The following is a 22,453-nucleotide window of genomic DNA, read 5'->3' as shown; positions in this document are numbered from 1 at the left end:
CGAAAGTTGCTGACTGTCCTCTTTCATAGAGGTGTGGCCAGGGTACATCCTTTAGTGTCCATTACTAATGCACAAAAGGCAATAAGCATGTAACATGCATTTCTAGTGTATTGTGTTAATTGCTGCATTTTACTCATGCCATACGTATGCACTGGAAATAGTTGCAGTCGTTTTTGAGCGCATTTTCCTTTTGTAAGTCGACCTCACTATTTGCAGGTTTTATTACTCTTGAGTGGGTTTGTGAAGGTACAGATGGAAACCCTATTTTTTGTATAGGTTTCGTTTCGATGCTGTAAGATGGCATTGATGTCACAAGAACACCGACTTGTTCTACAAACGTAAATGCAAAGAGAAACCCATTCAACCGTCCAAACTGTAGACTTTGGATTCTTTTTATATTTATTGCTGTTGCTTGCTGTTAGATGATAATTTTATCACTATTTTGTTTTTAAAATAAACATTGTTATGCCATTGTTGGTAGCTTGTTTTGAGTAGTTGGAAACATTCTGGAAATATTGACCAAAAAGTGACCCAAACTAAATGGCACAATGAACATATGGCCGCATAAACAAATTGGTGGCCTGTTATACATCAGTGTGATACTGTGATACCCATGATATGGGTGGATTTGTAACTGTATTCCTAGAGTTGCCTTATTTGTTTCTGTATGGCAAAGTGTCATAGATTCCCAGCGACTTTGAAATGTAACCTAGTGGTCCTGCTAAATGCGAATGTACTATAGCTAAACTGTAATCAGTGTGGGGAATGAGTGTGCGAAACTGAAAATGATGAACTTGGAAATCCTTATTCAGAAACATTGCATTCAATAGAAGGGCAGAACTTTAACTAACTTCTTACGAATTTGAGCAATGTATAAATGCTGCATGTTCAAACTATCCATGCACTCCAATGGAAACGATTGATAAAGCGTCCACAAAACAACTTAGGGCCTAATATATTTATTTTTTGGCTTTTGTTTCTAAGGCATTTGCAGAGCAGGAATAGCCAGCATGGTCGTTCCTGGCAATGTTGTTTAAAGTTTGGTGCACAGCTCTATCAACAAAACAAAGGTGTGAACCAAAGTGTTTTTTAAAAAAAATTTTTTAGACCTGAGCAGAATTCTTAATTACGCTGGCAAAATCGGAGGAATTTTGTAATTTTGTGTAACAAAATTACAAATAAATTCTGCCACTCCACCGGTGGAATTAATATGCAGTGTTGGATTTTTAAACAGGGCTGGAGGTAGAGCAGTCCTTCTATGTTTAAAATCCACAGCAGATTAGAGTGAATTTTAAACATAGAGGGACAGTTCCTTCTTCTGGCCTTTTTTAATACCCACTGTATGTGCTCGCGGGGTGCATACCCCTCAGTGTCCTGGAGTATGTAAGGGCACCGAGGGGTACGCACTGCAGTGCATTTGTTATATGGTAGTGCTATTTCATGATGCAAAATGAATCCTCTCATCCATTTTTGGATGCAAGGGTGCATTTTGTGCACAGAAAATAGCACACTCTGCCTGTAGTGGAATTCCGTGGAATCTCGCAGCATTTCAATGTATTTTCGTAGAATTCTGCAGAATAAAATTCACCCTGTTCCCTGCACCCCTAAATGTTTCAAAAAGAAAATCCCAAAGTGGGATTTTCCTCTTGAATTTTTTTTATCTCCTAGCCATGGGAGTCTTCTCCCATGGAAAAGGGAGCATTTAGTTGTTTTCACTGCATCTTACCGCCAAGATTTTCCTGTCAGTGATGGACAGTGAGAAGTGACCATCTAAATTAGGTGAGTGGAATTAGAGGTCTGCCTCCGACGCCCCTTACTCTGTAGGGCCATTGGAGGGGTTTAAATACAACAAAAATGGATTAGTCTTCATCATGATTAAACTTGAGGTCCGCTGCATATAAGAATGGTAGATGGGCCACAGTCTTGACTGTAGAAATACTCCGTCATCGTTGTGACAGAGTATACAAAAAGATTTATATAAAGCCCTTACTAATTAATATTTTGAGGTATGAAGTGAACAAAGGATACACATGGCCAGTCTATGGTCCTGGAACACAATCTCATAGAAATCAATGTCAGCAAGGGATAACAAAAACATCACATAGAGAAAACAGGAATTTAAAGGAACACTATTTTTAAAAGTGTAAAACTTTCTTTTTATTAAAATTGAAAATAGAAAACAACATGCATTTCAGCTGTAAGAAATATAAACAGCATATTGCCAAAAAGCTACAGTCACATACAATATATAAACTATTTAAAGGGGAGGAAATGAACAATTTAGACTGCAGCACAACCATTAAAAGATGAAAATGCCTACACCATCAACCAACCACACTCACTCTGCCCACATAAGAATGTAAGACACAGAAACAAAATATTTCATGTCAGTGAATATATTTGTTCCCTGGCTCATCTTTTTGAATATCAAATATTTGAGGTGGATATAATCCTCGAAATTGTTGCCATCTGGAAAGCGCTCACTCACCTACACAGTTCACTTCTTAGCCACTCACTCCCCATGCCAATATTCTGGGTGTACTGTATTCTGTGGTCATTGGATTTTTCTGGAGGGACATTGGAGACACTGTGGACCTCTCATGCTGCTTGTGACAAGTGCTGAGATGCACCAGGAGTCAATTGTACCAGTTTATCTCCATAACAGAGCAATTAGATGAAAAGTCACAGATAGCAAGGGAATGCCATGTCTTTGCCTACTTCCCTGCATGTCTCGGCCACACACATGACAGCTACATCTTCAGACAGTCACCTCTTGAATTTAAGTTGATGGCTTCATGTAACCACTTTTCTTCAAACATCTGAATATCAGTTTCTGAAAATACACATATTTTCTATCAAACACCAGAACTCACATGTGAAAATGACTCACATAAACACAGTCAGACTCAAAGGTCCAGGTATTATTATCATATGCCCAGTATTTGTTCCTTTTGCTTTTGTCGCCCGAAGTGGGATGGGTATGCCCAGACATGGGTCCTGTGCTCACTGCACCACTGGATTAAAGCTAGCCTGGCTGATGAGGGGTGATGCCCCAAAACCGGCCACATGATTCTTATTGTATTGTATTGTATGTATTGTATGGCACACTTGTAAAGCGCATCTGTCACCCAACGGGTATCCTGGCGCTGTGATCATTCATGGCCTGAACACAGGAAACATTACATTAACAGTCAGCTACAGTGTCCTTGGAAACAGGTGAGTTTTTAATCCCCTTTTAAAAGAAGAGAGGTCTCCCAGGCTACGGAGGGACAGTGGCAGCGCATTCCACAGCCTGGATGCAGCATAACCAAAGGAACGGCCATCCATCCGAATCCTCCGGATCTTCGGGACTGCCACTAAATAAGCCGCAGCCGAACGCAGAGGTCTGGTAGGGGTATACCAGGAGAACAGTTCCCTCAAAGAAGTCGGTCCCTGGCCATGAAGAGCCCGAAAGACCAGGCACAAGGCTTTAAATTCCACACGCTGGGGAATGGGCAGCCAGTGGAGATCTTTTAGTGCCGCTGAAGAGGAGTCAAAGCGCCGTCGAGAAAGCGCCAGTTTTGCAGCGAAGTTCTGAACCCGCTGCAATTTGCCCAACAAGATGATAGGAGCCCCCAGAAGTAGTGCGTTGCAGTAATCGAGTCTGCTCATGATGATACTCCGCACCACTTCTGGTCTGGCATGGGTCGGGAGCAGTGGAAGGATCTTCCGCAATGAGCGCAGCAGGGCCATGCAGATGAACACAGTTTTATTTACAAAACCATCCAGTTGTAAATTGGATTCCATCATCACTCCTAGATTGCGAACCGAGTCAGATGCTGATACCGTGCCCTGGAAAGAAAGGGGCCAGAAATCTTGCGGGAGGGGACGCGGGATACGATCAGCTGAACAATGGAGCACCTCAGTCTTGGAACTATTGAACTGCAGAGAGTTGTTACCCAGCCATTCCGCCGTGCTGACCATACAATGATGGAAGGTCTCCAGCGACACTACATCCTGACCCTCAAAAGAGAAGATCAGTTGAGTGTCGTCGGCGTAGTTGGTGACTGCGATGCCGAAAGACTTAATAAGCCTGATCAGGGGGCGGAGGTAGAGATTAAAGAGGATGGGACTGACGGCCGAGCCCTGGGGTACGCCCTGCTCAACCCTTTTGATGGAAGACTTAAAGGGAGACAGGGCAACCACCTGATGTCTGTCGGCAAGGTACGACACCAGCCAGTCTAGGGCCCGGCCCGCCACCCCAGCCTCTTCCAGTCTCCTGATCAGGATACCATGGCTGACCATATCGAACGCTGCCGACATGTCGAGCAGCACTAAAAATGCCGCTCGGCCTTGGTCGACATGCGAACGAAGGTCATTCAAAACAGTCACCAAGGCTGATTCAGTTCCGTGAGCTGGTCTAAAGCCAAACTGCGTCGAGTCCAGATAATCATTTGTCTCCAAAAAACTGGACAGATGTTTTGTGACCAGTTTTTCCAGGATTTTGATCGGAAAGGGGAGCAATGATATCGGTCGATAGTTTCCTGGACAGGAAGGGTCCAATGATTCCTTTTTCAGTAATGGAGAGACTACCGCAAGTTTCCAATTATCCGGGACCAACGCAGAGTCAAGAGATTGACAGCAAATTGCATGGAGTGGAGGGAAAAGTTCATCCCTAAACAACTTCCAAAATTTATGCGGAAGCACATCAAGGGGAGAGCCGAAAGCTACTCCATCCACTAGAGAGCAAAACTCTGTAAGGGAGGGGAGAGGAAAGCTGTCCAGCCAGGCCTTTCCATTCTCCCTCTCCGAAGTGGTTAGAGAGACAACCATAGGTGCCTGAGGATTCAAATTACTCAGGATAGTCGCGATCTTGTCCTCAAAAGCCTTGCCCAGCGCGTCACATAACAATTGGGAGGCTGGAGTATCTGTTGTAATACAGGCCGGGCGTGAAAGATCTTTAACGATTTTAAACAGGGCCTGAGCTTTATTTGAAGCTGACAATAAAGTCTCTTCTAGGAACTTAGCTTTAGCGCACTTAATCTGCGACTTAAACACCGCTAGTTCTTGTTTAAAGAGAAGTTTGTCAGATTCAAGGTACTGCTTTCTCCATGCCCTCTCGGCGCGTTTACACTGCAATTTTTGCTGTAGAAGCTCCCTCGAGAACCAAGGCATTGCAGTTTTAGTTCTATCCCGCGTTTTCCTCAAAGGGGCCAGTTTATCTAAAGAGGCGGTAATTTGCCGGGTAAGAGAGTTATAACTTTCACCCACATTTGCTCCCAATTTAAAATTTCCAGGGAGCAGATTCGGCAAGCGGGAATCTATCAAAAGCTTCGACCACTGTCTACCAGTCTTTGCCACTCCCGAATTACTGATTTTTGAACGCCCCCCTGGAAGAGCCATGGAAAAAAGGACAAGGGCATGATCCGTCCAACATTGTGGTATAATATTCTTGACAGTCACCTGACATGGGGCAGCAAAAATAAGGTCCAGAGCATGGCCCTTTTGGTGGGTTTGAGAAAGGACTAACTGCTCCAAGTGAATATTACAACAGGCCTGGGTCAAATATTTGAAAGCCAAGTCTGTTGGTCCGTCTGGCCACAGATTTAAATTTCCCAACACCACCAGTCTGGCATGGGAGTTAGAAAGATCATATATCAGGTCCGTGAGCTCAGTCACAGCAGACAAAGCACAGGCCGGGGGTCGATAGCACAGTAATCCGGTGTAAAGAACCCCACTCTGCCCTTTCAGGGAGAACCCCATCAGCTCACAATCCGGGATCTCCTTGATTTCCAGCTGGGAAAAGTCCAGCGATTCCCGGAAAATTAGCCCTATGCCACCTCCTCTCGCCCCAACCCGTGGAATATGTCTAAGCTTGTATCCTGGGGGGCAGGCTTGACCCAGCTCCACTGTACTGTCTGTCCTGGTCCAAGTTTCCGTCATGAAGAGAGCGTCCAGTTCATGTTGTTCAATGAGTAGCGCTATCTCCATGGAGTGCTTGCAAAGAGATCTCACATTTAGCAAGCCACAGGACAACATTTCCTGACCTCCATTGGATGTAGGGGGTCGATGGCCAGGTAAAACAGTGGATTTCAAACTAAGGAGCTCCTCTTTAGTATAAGTTAAAAGGGAGGAGTTCGCATGGGCAGCATTTTCAGGCGCCAGCGCGCCCTGGGCGCGAACGGGCGCAAACGGGCTTACCTCTGGCGCACTCCGGCACGCCTACGGCGCACCCGCTGCGCGCCAACGCTGCGCATAGAGTCCATAATTTCTATTTATCACCGTAAGCGCGGGAGTCCACCGATGTGAGCCTCTAGACCGCCAACCAAGATGGCGCCTAGTGAACGGCCCGACCTCACTAACACTCCCTCACCCAATATGGCGGCTGACGCCGCGAGGCGAGTCTCACAGCATCCCTGCTATCTAAATCCCGCAAAATGCGGGTGCAACCACAATTACAGTGCGGGTAAGTCCTACCGCAAATTATAAGCCACTAAAGTAAATAAAATGCTGGTGCGCGCGTTACAGCGGGAGCGTGCACAGTGCCAAAAGGATTAAAAGATTAAAAGCTGCCGAATGCAGTAACGCGCGTGCAGGTTCCAACGATCTAGCTGAGTGTGGGGAAAGAGCTCCGTAAGTGTGGGCCAAAGCGCGGGAGTCCACCGATGGGAGCCTCTAGACCGCCAACCAAGATGGCGCCTAGTGAAAGGCCCGTCCTCACTAACACTCCCTCACCCAATATGGCGGCTGACGCCGCGAGGCGAGTCTCACAGCAGCCCTGCTATCTAAATCCTGCAAAATGCGGGTGCAACCACAATTACAGTGCGGGTAAGTCCTACCGCAAATTATAAGCCACTAAAGTAAATAAAATGCGGGTGCGCGTGTTACAGCGCGAGCGTGCACAGTGCCAAAAGGATTAAAAGATTAAGGGCCCGATGTAGGTAGGACTTATTTACCGAATTTTACCGATTCGGTAATTAAGAATCGGTAAATAAGAAGGGGGGTATGTAGGAACATCCAGATGTTCCATTTACCGAATCGGTAAATATCTGTATTTACCGATTCGGTAAATACCGACCGGTAATGCTCCATTCATTCCTATGGGCTTTGACAAGGGTGCAGGGGGTGTCACTTTGTCACCCTCTAGCACCCCCAAAAAAGGTTTGGGGGCCATGTGGCAGGCATACCTGCCTTAAGGGCAGGTCTGCCTGTCATATGGCACAGGTGTGCATGCACACATGTGCATGCACACCTGAATCGGTATTTTAACATCAAATTGAATTTGATGCTAAAATACCGAATCGGTAAGGCTTGTGGGACTCAGAAGAGTCCCACCTACATACCAAATTTACCTAATCGGTTGAAATACAGATTCGGTATTTTACAGAATCGGTAAATTTACCGATCTATAAATTTACCGATTCTGTAAAATATGTGGCCCTACATACCATTTCTAAAATACCGGTCGGTAACGGCCGAAAATACCGATTTTCGGCCGTTACCGACCGACCTACATCGGGCCCCAAAAGCTGCCAAATGCAGTAACGCGCGTGCAGGTGCCAAGTGAGGTCCAGCGAGGACCTCACTTGGCAGTTTGGTTTGGACTGTTCCCATGAGGAGCAGGGTCAAGACTGATTTGCATATGGCTGGGTTCAAACTGGGATGGCGTGGAGAGCAAAATAACAAAGGATTAAACCCAGATCCTTAAGACTGGGGGTGAACGTTTGCCTTGTTCAGCATTCTGTCCATCATTTGTTCCTTTCTTTCACCATAATACTAAGGCTACCGTTGTGACATAACCAGAACTCATAAAGAAAAAATGCCTGTAATGCATCAATCATGACCGATATTATTCCAGGCATGACAAAAATTGGGTCATAGATGCCCGTAGTGTGCAATGGTGGCTTCTGTAAAGCCACAATTAGACAGAGAATGCCTACAATATGGCAGAAAGTATGTCTGAATGAAATTATGATTATTTTACTCGGGACACCGTTATGCTGGGAATGGAAGCAATTGTGCCACAGATGAATCACTTATGATGGCATTTCATTGACATGTGGCTTCCAAGTAAGTATAATTAACTCGCACTAGCAATGCATGGGTTACTACGGAATGATATTGTATGCATTTTTAATAATATCTCCACTTTTTAAAAGGGTAAAAATGTCGATTTTGCAAGTAATGCTGGATATTAACCCCCCCCCCCCACCCCACCCCCTCATCATCTCACCCTTTCAAACAGGGAACTGCACAGCCTCAAATGTACAACAGGTCATACAAATGTACATGAGCTATCAATTTTGGCATCCTCAAGTCATACTTCAGACATCTTGATCAGACTAGGCGTGAGGTACCCCACTGCTGACCAACATTTGTCTGCAAGTTTATTGTAGCCTGTTATGTGCTGCACATCACCATTTGATGGTTCTCACATGTAGACTTAATCCCTGGATTATGGGTCCATCCAGTTCCATGGGCGAGGCATTACAGAGGGCGGGTTCTGCAGGTGCATGACCAACTAGCGATCTAATTTTTCACATGAGCTGCTACTTTTGTTTTTGCATCATAGAAGCTGGACAGTGTTGATTAAGGGCGAATTATGGACTTTGATACTGTCTAAATATAGTATTCTGAGGCAAGGCTAGTCAAATTGTATGATGTCAAAACCCGGCTGATGGCTGATCTGCAATGAACACCTATACACCGCCCCGTCTCCCAAGTAACTCTAGAGACAACTTAGCTACTCCTTGCTCTCATAGTGTAGTGTATAGAAGTAGTTTTAGGCTGTTAGGCTTCTAGGAACATTCTAATTATGCTTCAACTGTTCATTGCTTTCATGCTGCTATGAACATGCATAAGTGCTGCTTTAATTAAACTACTATCATTATATTCTTTGCAGTTATTCCTCATGTTTTAAGAAATAAGATGAGACTGTTGAAATAAAACACTTTTAAATATATTGTGTCTTTTCTGCAACGTTCGAGTGTACTATTCTAACAAGCGAAATTGGATTGAATTACTACTGCATCCTTAAACACTTTAAGGGACAGTTAGTAACCCAAAAGCACAGTAACCCCACCAGCATGCATACTCAGCATGGTTTGTGGGGCTACAATAGCCAGGGCTCCCCTGCTCAAATGAAGGTGTATTGAACACACCGCACCCACCGGTAGGGAAGCCAAACCTTGTAGACCTGGGCTCCCAGGTTACCCAACATGATACCCAATAAGGGACATTCAGATATTTTGGACCTTTGAGTAGTCTTTGCATATGCACATTCCTAAGAACCAACACTACAAGAACACAGAGGCGTCTGTAGTAATCATGGTTACTTTCTACAGATAAAATAAGGCAGCACCCATTTACTGTTGTTTAGACAAGATTGACTCATAAAGGTTATTCCGCACCTGTGGTTTTCTAAGTTTGAATCTCCTGGTTTATTGAATCTGCTCAGTCAAAATGGTGGTTCCTGTTGTGATAGGAGTAAATTACAGAGAGGCAGTTGCACAACATCTCACAAATAGAGGTGTTCTGATGCAGAGAGGGCAGTTACATTTTTAATAGCTGCACAGGTAGCATATGCCTTGGAAACATTTTACTCATGAGTTGAGTTTGGGTCTATAGAAGCTGCCTCAGGACAGTTTTATGCTTATAAACCAGCAGCACCCCCCATGCATTAAACTGCATACTCATATCTGGGAAATGCCTTTCCCTTACCAAAAGCATCAAAATTGGTTTGCTGGTGAGTTTCCACGCACACACAGAAAAGTTAGATTAGGTCCCCAGAGTAATGTAGGGGCTACCTGTTGTATTAGCTGTGTTAACACAATTTCCACATCCTTAGAATCTACCAGTCGCTAATATAATAGGGGTCTTAAATTATACAGACTCCTCATACAGGAAACTCAGACAATATGTGCTATGAACGTTGAATGCTAAACAAGCCCTGATAGGACCAATAGTACAGGCACTGATTGCAGTACAGGCAATCAATCAAATGGATGGAAAACACACTGGCAAACCTGGTGTTAAGAACTGTACCAAGTACCTCAGGTTATACATATATATTCTACAATGAGGGACCGATCATTCTTATAGATTACAAATCACACCTGTATTCTCTGGCCGAAGCATGTTTAGCTTCCATTGAGAAATTTCTGTCAGCTGTGTAAATGGGCATTTTGACAGAGTGCCCATCGGTGCAGGGAAAACTAATAATTGTTATTTCTTCTGTCCTTACATTAGAAGCGCCCACTAAGACACACTTTTGCGCTACACCTGAGATGGGTGAAGTGGGCCTCTTCGTTAACTGCAGGTGATGTAAAGTTTAAATATGATAGAATTCTTTGGATACAAGCATCTCTCCAACATGAACAGAATATACCTCAGACTCTGCAAAAATTCCGCATTGAGTTATATCACACTGTTTTTCATGCAAACGGTGCTACACAATCTGCAGTTAGCACAGAACAAAAGTACTCTGCAGCTTGTACAGCAGTGGAAGTTGTAGTTAAAGACATCAAGTCCTCAGTGACATACCCACACCAGAATTATAGGTGACAGCATAGAATAGCAATGTGTGGCCATCCAGTACAGGAGATCCCCCCTGGTCACCAAGAAGACACCAAGCAGAAGCTCTCAGACTCTCCCTACTATGAATAAAAGGCCCCTGGAACAATCTAGTAACATTAACAGCTTGAGTCCCCATCTGGGGACAGTGAGCCTATTGTGTCTCCAGCTTTAGAACAAATAACACAATTCCAAGGCAGGCTCTGATGCTGAATTTTCTACAATTGCAAATGTTCCAATCAATATAGTGGTTTATGATGAAATCCTGCATGAGTCAACATCGATCGAGGTGATGCCTTTTAAAGAAATTGTATTTTATGAGAATAAATCTGAGTGTTGCACAAATGATTTCTCATCACACTCCCCAGTCATTCTACATCATTGATTTCTTCTTGCTTATCACTGCTTTTGTGATAGGTATTTAATACCACTCTTGTCCTATGTTTGGATTGTGATGGAAGAGTTCCTTTTAATTATGTGGCTTATGATGCTGGCTGTTGTTCTGCTAATTCTGAATGGACACTATGGGGCATATCAATAAGAATGGTGGTGCAGGGCCGCGCAGCAAGTTACCTTGCTACACTGCCCTGTGTCACACGGAAAGAGCAGGAATGTGTGGTATTTATCGAATATGGTGCATTCCTGTCCTTTCCCCCTGTGCTGGTGCCGTTTTGACAGTCTAGCACCAACACAGGCACCCTTGCACTATGGTGCAAGGGTGCCTGTTATGAAGGCAGAATTGTTGATGTGCTGGAAGGGGCACCCTTCTGCACAAAAACAATCCACCGAGTCGTTTTGCTCTTTCTATGTGTGCTGCAAAATGCAGCCCACATAGAAAAAGGAAAAACAAGGGGAAATAAAGATATATCTCCTCATTATGCCTCACCTCAGGGGGCAAATCTTTTTGGAGTATTCCCAGGTTTACCAGGTTTGGTAAATCTGAGAAAGCATAAAAATGGGATTTGAGTGGAACACCCACAGCAATGCCCATGGAACACCTCCCTTGTGTAGAGTAATGGAACACAATGATTTGTGCTGCATTGCATTACTCCGTAATTTTGAAGCCTTATGACTTAGAGGTTTGTGTTGTGCATGTACCACGTTGCATGGTGCAATGATGTCAAAAAGCCTTCATAAATATGCCCCCCATGTCTCTGAAAGAACTATACCACAAGCCATGGTTTGAGAACTATAAACACAGAGATCAATGAGATGTCTATGCTGCAAACATTATGGCTTATCCTGTGTCCTGAGGGCACGGTTTGAGAAAGGGTCCCATATCAGGTTATGGGACCCACTGAAACATTACAATTGCCATATGTTTTGAATGTTTCAATGAATGATGTGATTATTCCTTGTTCCATTTCAGAAGACTGGTAAACTGAGAGTGTAAAACACATGATGTCTGATTTACAGGCATACACAACTCTTGATAATGAAGATCCTTATTTGAATGCATTTAACTACAAAGAAATGTATTGCTTTTATTCTTATGCACATCATTACATACATCGAACTAGCTAAACCAAAGAAATATATGATGACACCCAGTGGGAGCATTGTGAGGTTCCGCCCCCTAATAGTCATCCCAAGTTTTTGTTAAGAAATTCCCCTACTTCCACATAGATGACAGGCCCCAGCTTTCTATTTTTCACATGGTCCAGTGAAACTCCTCAAAAACGTAATCACTACAATTAAACTAATATATTCAGAGGAGTTCAATAAACATCTGGCTATAAAAGGATATGAATATTGAAAACAACATATTAATGAGAAAAGAATGCGGGGATACAAATATTGGCAAGTTCAAGGAAAGAAGCCTTTTTACAAGCATGTGTTCTACCCAAAGAAAATATTTTTCTGAAAGAAACAATCAGCAGACTACCCTAATCCCCGATATAACAGATGCAAATCTGCAATCCTTACTGTGTATGGTATGGGTAATCTGTGCTGACGTTGCTTAGTCAAACACACTAAAGGTGATGGGAGGAATGCTTGCAATTTGGCTAACTACTGGTAATCGCTAGAGGTAGCACCCCAACCCACCCTTTTGCCCACCTTGCCACCTTAGTTTGTAACCAACCACATGCAAATCAGTCATGGTGATGCACCATTAGGAGCAGTCCAGCCTGAGTTGCCAGGCGAGGTCCTCTCTGAACTGGAACACAAGCAGCCCAAAACTAGTTTCACCATGAATGGGGCTCTTCATTTAGGTGTAACTTGGTTCCAGTGGCACAGTGAACACAGGACCCACATCTAGGCATACCCTTGCCTCTTATGGAAGTACATAAAACACACAAAATGTGATTGGAGGAATGCTTCTACTTTTTCTAACCACTTTCAATTGCTCTGGGTAGCACGTCAACCCATCATTGTTTTGCCTACCATGACACTTCAGTTTGGACCCAACCATATGCAAATCAGTCCTGTCCATGCTCGAATAGGAACAATTTGGCCCTAACTGCCAGGCCAGGTGCTCCCTAACTGGAACACAAGCAATCCAAGACTGATTGGGGCTCTTCAGTTAGGTGTGGGTTAGTTCCAGTGGCACACTGAGCCAGGTCCCACATTTTGATACACCCTTGATGCTTAGGGTGGAACATCAAACACACAAAAGTTGATGGGATTAATACTTGCAATTTGTCTACTGGCAATAGCTCCAGGTAGCACTACAACCTATTGTTCTTTCACCTACAATGCCAATTCAGTTTGGGCCCAGCCATATGCAAATCAATCTTCACCCTGCTCCAGTGGGAACACTCCAGCCCAAACTGCCAGGCCATGTCTTCCCTGAACCAGAACACAAGCAACCCCGGACCGGGTTTGTCCTGATTTGGGGATCTTGAGCTGAGTGTAACTTGGTTTAAGAAGTACAGTGAGCATGGGAACTACATCTGGGCCTACTCATTTTTCTTAGGGCAATACATCAAGCACAGGAAAAGTGATGGAAGGAAAGCTTGCAAATTGTCTGACCACTGGCAATCACTCTGGGTAGCACTCCAACCCATTGTTCTCTTGCCCACCATGACACCTCAATTTGGACCCACCGATATGAAAATCAGTCTTAATCATGCTCCAGTATGAACAGCCCAGCCCAAACTGCAATGCCAGGTCCTCCCTGAACCAGAACATAAGCAATCCAAGACCGGGATTGCCATAATTGGGGCTCTTCATTCAGGTGTAGTTTCGTTTTAGTGGCACAGTGAGCACTGGACCCATGTCTTGGTACACCCTTGCCACCTAGGAAGGTACTTCCCACACACAAAAGGTCTTGTATATAGTTGGGTCCAAACTAAGGCAGCACTGCAGGCAAAAGAACGATGGGTTGGAATACTACACTGAGCAACTGTCAGTGGTTAGACATATTGAAAGCATGCTTTCCATCACTTTTTTGTGTGTTTTACCAAAGTTGGTTAGCACATTACAGTCTATCAGCTGTGAAAGGGCATGTTTCTCTAAGTAAAGGAACATGGATTTTTCTAATTTCCTCCTGGGACTATGCCCTGCAAGAACTAAACAAAACACAGCAATAGCTATATTTACCTTTTACATTAAATGGAACAAATATTCAGAAAGAGAAGCTGTTGACAGAATTCAACAGATAGAGAAAATATAGAATTAGTGTGCAATGGCATGCACACACTTTCTAAATGAGTGTATTGATTGAAATAACATCATGTTGTCAACACTAGGGGCCAGATGTAGGTAGGATTTATTTACCGATTCTTAATTACCGAATTTTACCGACTCGGTAATTAAGAATCGGTAAATATGAAGGGGGGACTTGTAGGACCATCCAGATGTTTTTTTACCGAATCGGTAAAAATCTGTATTTACCGATTCGGTAAATACCGACCGGTAATGCCCATTCATTCCTATGGGCTTTGAAGCCCATAGGAATGAATGGTCATTACCGATTCGGTATTTACCGAATCGGTAAATACAGAATTTGACAAGGGTGCAGGGGGTGTCACTTTGACACCCTCTGGCACCCCCAAAAGAGGCTCGGGTGCCATGTGGCAGGCATACCTGCCCTAAGGGCAGGTCTGCCTGTCATATGGCACAGGTGTGCATGCACACATGTGCATGCACACCGGAATCAATATTTTACCATCAAATTGAATTTGATGGTAAAATACCGATTCTGTAAGCCTTGTGGGACTCAGAAAAATCCCACCTACATCTCAATTTTACCGAATCTGTAAAAATACCGATCGGTAAATTTACCGACCGGTATATTTACAGATTCGGTAAAAATACCGAAAGAGCCTGTTTCTGTCCCCCTACATCTCAAAAGCCAAATACCGGTCGGTAACGGCCGAAATCGGCCGTTACCTACCGGTATTTGGCTACCTACATCTGGCCCTAGATCTCTTAAAAGGATACTTCGGTCTTTTATAACATGCCCAGGCTTAATTAAGAGCTGTAATACATTTGCACTGGGCTTTACAAACTCTTAATGCAGATCACGTCCTAAATCAAACAGCCATTTGTGAGCCCTATAATTTGACACTAACTCAGAATATAATGGCTACAAAAAGAAACCACATGCACCTTGTTGAGTATTGAACAAATGGAGGGAACCCTGTTTTCTGTTAGTGAAAATCCACCTGTTGCCTGGCTTGTGCATGGAGCAATTTCCCTTTCGATTACAACACAATACACATTTTTGTAATCTGTGGAAATTTCCTTTAGTTTTTCCAGCTGCATAAATCCACTAGGTCATGCATTACTGTGCAATTCTATTTATTTACATTGAAATTGTAATCATTAGATGCCAGGTGCTGTGTAATATCAGTAACTCTTGTTTTATTAATACTAATAAACCAGACAACTTTAAATAATGGTTACTATTTCATATTACCCAGCACCAGCTGCTTTGGAATGGAACCCAATAAACTGCATGTGATTACAGTTTATTGAACATTTCACTGTTTTGGCATGACCTTGTATCCCCCACCTCAATATTTAATCAAAGGTGTCCGTGACCTAGAATTGATACAAAGGATGTGTTTTGACACAATTAGTAAACTTGTTGCAGCTTTACCCTCAGCAGCTGAGACCGATCACTTGCAAACAACCAAACCTGCTTCATAGATACAAAAGCTGTTACAAACACAATACCCCACTCACTTCACAGAATTTGTACAAACAATATTCAAAGCTTCCAGCATGACTGTAATTGTGCACTTTTTTAAGAACTTTGGATGTGGTCCGGTAATTGGATTTAAAATTGTGTACGGACTGATTCCCTAGTGTTTCCATTTCTTGCTGTCATGTCCCTTTGGAGTATTCGTCACCATGCTTCTAATAATCTTCTGTGATGTTGTCATCTTCCTCCTGATCAAACAAAGGTATTAAACTAAACAGCAACATGGAGTACTCATATACAGCTGAGAAAATGTGCTAAGGAACTCTAGCGCACTATTTGGGACATAAATGGCTTTCAGATACGTGAGAGCTGGATCTTGTGCTTTTGCAAAATGGTTGCTCTGCAAGTGAAACCAGTTTTCTGGGGTACAAACAGCCCACTTGAAATCATTGTGGAACTATATCTGGAGCAGCTCCCAATGACTTTTCTGGACAAGAAAAAACTCCTGATACCACCGCAGTCATACTAGAAGTACTACATACTAATGCACTTGCCCGCACACTTCCATCCAAGCATTGAAGTAGAATCTCCTCCCATGTGAGAAGGGCTCTTCAGCAGCCCATTAAGCCTTAAAAACTTTGGGAGAAATTATGAACTGGATGTAGACTAATAACCTGCAATGCAATTATAATAAAACATAAATTCTTCTGTTTGGATCTGGTCCTACTTGTGGTGGGAAAGTTGTTGACCAGACCCCCTCCACCTGCTGCAGTGGCTGGGAATTGAGAAGTCAAGGTTGAAAAACAACTTTCTTTCCAGCCCCAGGTGTCGACTGTGGTGGGCTCTTTCTTTGCATTTATAAGAGCTATTAAGACATTTCTCTTACTGTTACCACTTGATAATCAGAGAACGGGGTCCATGCTTTAATTAAGTCTAGGCTGGACTATGCCAATGTACTCTATTTGGGCTTGCTGGGTTGCCTTATTAAGCAATTTCAAGTGGCAGAGAACACATCTGTATGCATCTGCATGTATTTTTTGTTCAATGTACCTCATTGGGTATCCATCACTGTCCTCCTTACGACATTGCATTGGTACCAAATTAAGAAGAGAATGCCATTCAAATCTTTCATGTTGTTCATTATTCCTTCTATAAGTCAGGCCCCCAGTACTTCATCAATTGGATTACTCAATATTGTCCAATGATAGCACTCCTCTCAGCTGATGCACCCCTGGCATCAGGCCCCAAAATCAAACGATCTAAGAGAGGTTGCTCTTCTTTTCATGTTCATTCCTCCCAAGCCTGTAACCAGTTCCAATTTAAAATTTGTGACATCCACAATGGAAAACAGTTTTGGAAAGCATTGAAAACATTTCTGTTTACTGCAGAATAAGGGCCTTCAGGTTGGCATGGTGCCCTTGGTTCTTAGTGCTGGGTTAATCCTTGGAGAAGCTGTGCACTCTATGAAAGTCTTCATTCATTCACTCATGCTGAAAAATGGTGATTAGGATGGACAGCATTTGTCCTTTGAAATGCTCCCTGAAGAATGGCTTGCACTGCTGTTGTAATTTGATCTGCCGTGTGAAACGCCCTCGCCACCTGATCCATCAATTTTACAAGCAGGTGGTGCCATGTCTTTGGTACCAAGTCATTTCATTAGTCATTCATATGCTGCATGTAATACTGCTGAGGTGGTAGACCTGAACACCAAAAGGCTAAGAAGATGAAACATCAGTGGTGTCCTAGCAGTAGGCCACGTTATTATTTGGGTTTGACGCTACCCCCTCTAGCAGTGCAGAGGCTCACCAGAACAATATGACCTCAAGTTGCACCCCTTTCTATACCTCCCTTCTACAAGTCCTGCCTGGAAGAAGAGAAGTTGAGGAAATTATTCACCTTAGATACCCACAGTCCTCACATTTTGCCCCTAGATTATTTATCCATGGCTCCATACCACAAATCTATGAGTTAGGTGATTGCTGGTCAAGAGGTGCTCTCTCTGGGTGTAAAAGATATAATTAAGGAGTTGAGTGTAACTTGGTCAACATTGAGAACGTTGCAACCTTATCACCTCCTGGACAACAATCAGGCTGCCTTGTCTTAAAACCCACCCTTCACTGCCTGCTGTTGTAGTATTTTCCAGTTCATCTTATTTAGCTGTGTCCATATGGTCCCACCAGGAAAGCCAACTATCTGGGTCTGAGGAGGAGCCCAAGCATTTCCAGACATCTTTGCCTCCAAGCCAGAGAAGCTTTTCTAATAATTAATCTGGGTTGGGATACTGACAATAGATTTCTGTTGGACTATTGATTTTTCTTTCTTAGGCTGATTTTACTTTAGAATATTTAGACTTTTATCTTCCCCTTCCCTTTGTAAATAGACAGACCCCTTGATATTCCCAATAGGTTTTTTTAGTTGCCCACCCCCTTCCAAGTTGATGATTCCTCCTTGAACTAAGACACACATTTTTTCTTTTGCTAATTCTCAAGGACTCATAACAAAAATAAATTGATCTTTTCTTTAAAAATTATTTCATTAACACGTTTTCAAGCTGGATGTGTGGGGTATGCCTGTTGATCTATTTAAGTGGGTACAGTATCGAAAAATCACAAGCAATACAGAATATGTAACACAATACAGTATCATTTTTCTCATGCAACCATTGTATATGTCTAGGAAAACATGTAAAGACTCACCAATGAATGGTAGTTAAAAATGTTTTTATTTACAATGGTGCAAAAATGTATAAATCCAAAGGTTTGAGATGGCTGGATATAAATGCTGTGTTTTTGTATGAGAGTTAGTCAGTGAGGAGTTGGGCGAATTGTTTATGAGTTTGTCATTTGTTGTCTTTTCCTATGAGGGACTAGATTGTGTATGTCTCCAGCTACGCAATACTGAAGTTTGTGGAAGGTGGTGGGTTTGTGGGTGATTCAGATGGGTTGCTGCTGGTAGGATGTGCAAGAGGGGTGGGTCTAAAATGTTTGTGTTATACCCCAGTCGACTCAGAGTTATGTGATGACCCTGGAGATTGAGACAGGAACCTAAGTGGTGTGGCCTGAATCATCTGCATGGCCAATGCGTGTCACCCTGCATCCTCCTCCCTCACCAAACAAAGATGTTCTTGGTGCAACTTTGCATTGCATTCAACACATTTTCTCAGAATATTCAAGGCACAGGTCACAATCTCCATCTATTTTGGGTCCTATTCCTGGTGAGTTTCAATGTTGCAGAGTTTTTCTTCCATTTGTCAAATATCATCTCTCACAGAGGAATCTTTGCTGGAAGTTATGGTCTCCCAGACAATGGAATTAGCCCATGCCACAGCCTCATCATGGGTTGTTGTTTAACAACGCCAGCTGGTTGTCCATTAGGCTGAGGGTTGCCATTTGGGAAGTTGAGAGAGGAAGATTGCTGAAAGGGGGACAGCTCCTCCTTACCATAGCTTCCTTCTCCCTCAACTAATGAAGAGAAGACAGGAGTTGCACTCACATTGACAAGCCAACTGTCTTACCTGTAAGGTAAGATGTATGTTAAAGAGAGCCTTATATAGCCAGTCAAGTCCCTGAACTTAGGTAGCTATTGCCTAGGTCTTGAAATCTTTAGGAGAAGATTGTTGGACAACCTTGCAGTCATATTTGAGATGATTTCCTGAGTGAGGTTAACAATCTCTTCTTCCCCTTCCTATTCCTCCTCTTGAGGTATGGAGATCACAGGCATGACAGCTTGAAGCTAGCTAGGATTTTCTACTGGGTATGCATACTGTATTTCGCTTGTGGATAGAAAAGTATCATCATGATCTTTGTCCCAGTAGCTTAAAGTAAAAGTGCCTTTTACATATTTACATACACATTAGAGGGGGTGCAGCCAAGATGGCGGCGGGAGCGGATGCTGCCTAGAGGAGCTCCGCGCCCGCCTGCAACAATATCCTGAAGGATTCTGCCCGTTCAGAGCCCCACGCCTAAAAAAAACCTCTATTTGTTGCTGGGAGGGGGCGACAGACTGTCATCGAGAGGTCCTGGTCGTCGCAGACCGTCATAGGGGTGGAAATCGGTGGCGGCTCGGACGACGCCACGTGTGCGGCTGCGGAGTACGTGATGGGTCGCTGGGGCCATGAGGACTGGCCCAGGTGGAACTTGACACCGGTGAGGACTGGTGAGCTGGGGAGTCGTGATATCACCGGCAGCGACTATGGACCACCCCGCCTTGACGATCCTGGGACCTGAGGTCGGCGGGTTGAGTGGAGATCTGCCGCCTAATTATGGCCGATGAGGTGAGCCTGGGGATCGACCGCTGGTGGACTGCGGTCCAGTCGGAACCCCCCGGCCTAGAATCTTGGGTTGCTGTAGCGAGCCACGCTTGTACAGAGCTGATCGGGCCTAGGCTGTGTCCTGGCCCCGGAGGAGCCTCCTCTATGGGTAATTGAGGGCTGACATGAGATCGCTGGGGTCTCCCTTGACGGCCCTGGAGGCTGTGTGACCTGAGAGGATTGCCTGTCCCATTGTCTCCTCTATGTTAGCTGAATACCCGGGGATTGCGGCCGATGGACTGACTGCCCCCCATTTACACTGACACTGCCTGCTGTGAGACGCGGGGACATTCCCTACTGCCGAAGCCGCAGCCTTAGGATTTGGCTGGCCTGCTCCATCTCTCCCCTCACTGTTCGGAGGTGCTGATTCCCGAGTAGGGATTACCTGTATCCAGGCCCTCTTACACCGAACCACGCAGCTGTTCCCTGAAGTGCTGGGGGCATGAAGGCCCCTTACACCTGTGACCACAAGCCAGCTGGGTGCACTGAGGATCAGAGGTCGGGCCTGCTGTCCTACATAGAGGTGAGGTGGTGCCTCTACGGGGGCGACAACGCTGGACATGCTTGGCATTTCGTGCTGGGACACGGGTGAGCGCATGAGGAGGATACGGGTGGTGTGAGTATGGCCATAACTGGGCTGGAGGGCACTGTCTACCCCGCGGCACCTGATCCCCAGCAGTTGGAGTGACTGCCTGCAGTGGCTGAGACCCACAGGCAGGGGTCCGCCATTCTAGGTGCATGGACATTCTATGTAGCAGATCAGTGCTCCCATAAGTGCCCCCATAAGTGCGCGCCACATGACACAGCCTACGAATTGTGTGCTGCTGGAGGGGTGACGGAGCTGAGAGTCGGTGGACACGTCGGGCTAAATATCCAGCAATGGGCAAGGATCCCCTACCGAGGGCCGCCCAGCAAACAATGATGGCCCAGTATACAGCTCCGGGTGTGCCCCAAAAGACAGACTGCTGCGGTGCCTGGGACAGCGATGGGGGGAGATGTGATGCAGCCTGAGCTCACAGGATCCCAGATTTTGGCTGCTATCGAATCCTCCAGTGAAAAAGTGCAGGCAAATATAGATGTGGTTTCCCAGGATGTGGGTTTGCTGAGGGTGGATCTTCGCACTGTCGTAGAATGGTCACTGGCCACAGAGCAAATGGTTAGTGAACTGCAGGAAGAAGTCTCTGCCCTGAAGGTGACTCTCACTGAGCTCTCACAAAAACAATGTCTCTGCAGCACCGAGCGGAGGATGTGAAAGGAAGGTCCGCAGATGTAACCTGCGTTTCGTAGGTTTCCTGGAGAAGGCCGAAGGGAGGGAATCGGAACTCTTCCTTGAAAAATGGATCAGGGAGGCGCTGCCCACTGCCTAGCTTTCCTCCATCTTCATTATAGTGTGCACACACCGGGCACTTGTTGCGCCTCCCCCGCCAGGGGCCCCACCCAGGACCCTCATTGCCCGGATCCTTATTTATAGGGATAGGGACAGTATCCTCAGGGCAGCGCAATGAGAGGGGGATCCGGCATTCGACAACCAGGAAATTCGCATTTTTCTGGATTACAGATGCATGGTTCACCAACAGAGGGCATCCTTTCTCGGATTCAAGCAAAAATTGTGGGCCATGAACCTTCATTACATGCTTCTCTACCCAACGAAATCGAAAGTCCTGCATGCTGATCGCGCACACTTTTTCATGACACCATTGAGGTGTGGGAATGGTTGGAAGTACATGATGAAGGAAGGGTGCTGGCGAGGCAAGTGGTGGCAACAGCCTCAGTGCACCCTCAGGGTGGAACTGGTAGAGTCTGTGCTGGAAGATGCAGAAAAAGCTCCAGATCAATGCAGAGAGTGGTGGCGCAGCGGGATGGATCCTTGGAGCAGGAGGGGGCTGACTCGAGAGGCCAGGGCAGGAGATTCCCCAGGATAGACTTGGAGACTCCACAGGCTGAACAGGATGCTGCCAGAGCACTGGTCGAGGTGGTGATGGCCACGAGTTCGGACACAGGCTGCATGGGTTTGAATTCTGGAGGGGTCACTTTCTTTCTCTCCCCCTCTCCGTTTTCTAATCTCCTTATGCTAGCGTGGGGAGGTGGATGGTCCAAACATATGGTACCGGTGGGCGTCATCTCTTGCCCCCTCTTTCTTTCTATTTCCCCTCTCCCTACCCCTTTATAGCTACTACTCTAGATCTCTTACCTCTCGTTCTAATTTCTCTCTCTCTGGGGGGAGATCTTGTCTAACTAGGGAAGTGAGTGTTGAGGTGCTTAGTATGAGTGACTGAGGTATGCATGGGAGTGATTGTTGATTGGGCTAAGGTGGGCTCAGCTGATGGATGTCCCAGTGGTCCAGGTGGGGCATAACCCTTTTGTCCTGATAGTGGAGATAGCAGAAATGTTCAAGGGCAGTAGCTGTGATGCTGCGTGTGGCTTGGTGTCGGAGTGAAGTGTTCATGGGTTTTTGCTATTGTTGATATTCGCTTTTGTACAGATGGGGACTGTACTTTGGT

This window comes from Lissotriton helveticus, chromosome 6 (assembly GCF_964261635.1).
Source record: "Lissotriton helveticus chromosome 6, aLisHel1.1, whole genome shotgun sequence".
Lineage (NCBI taxonomy): Eukaryota > Metazoa > Chordata > Amphibia > Caudata > Salamandridae > Lissotriton > Lissotriton helveticus.
Note: the sequence above shows the minus strand (reverse complement) of the source record.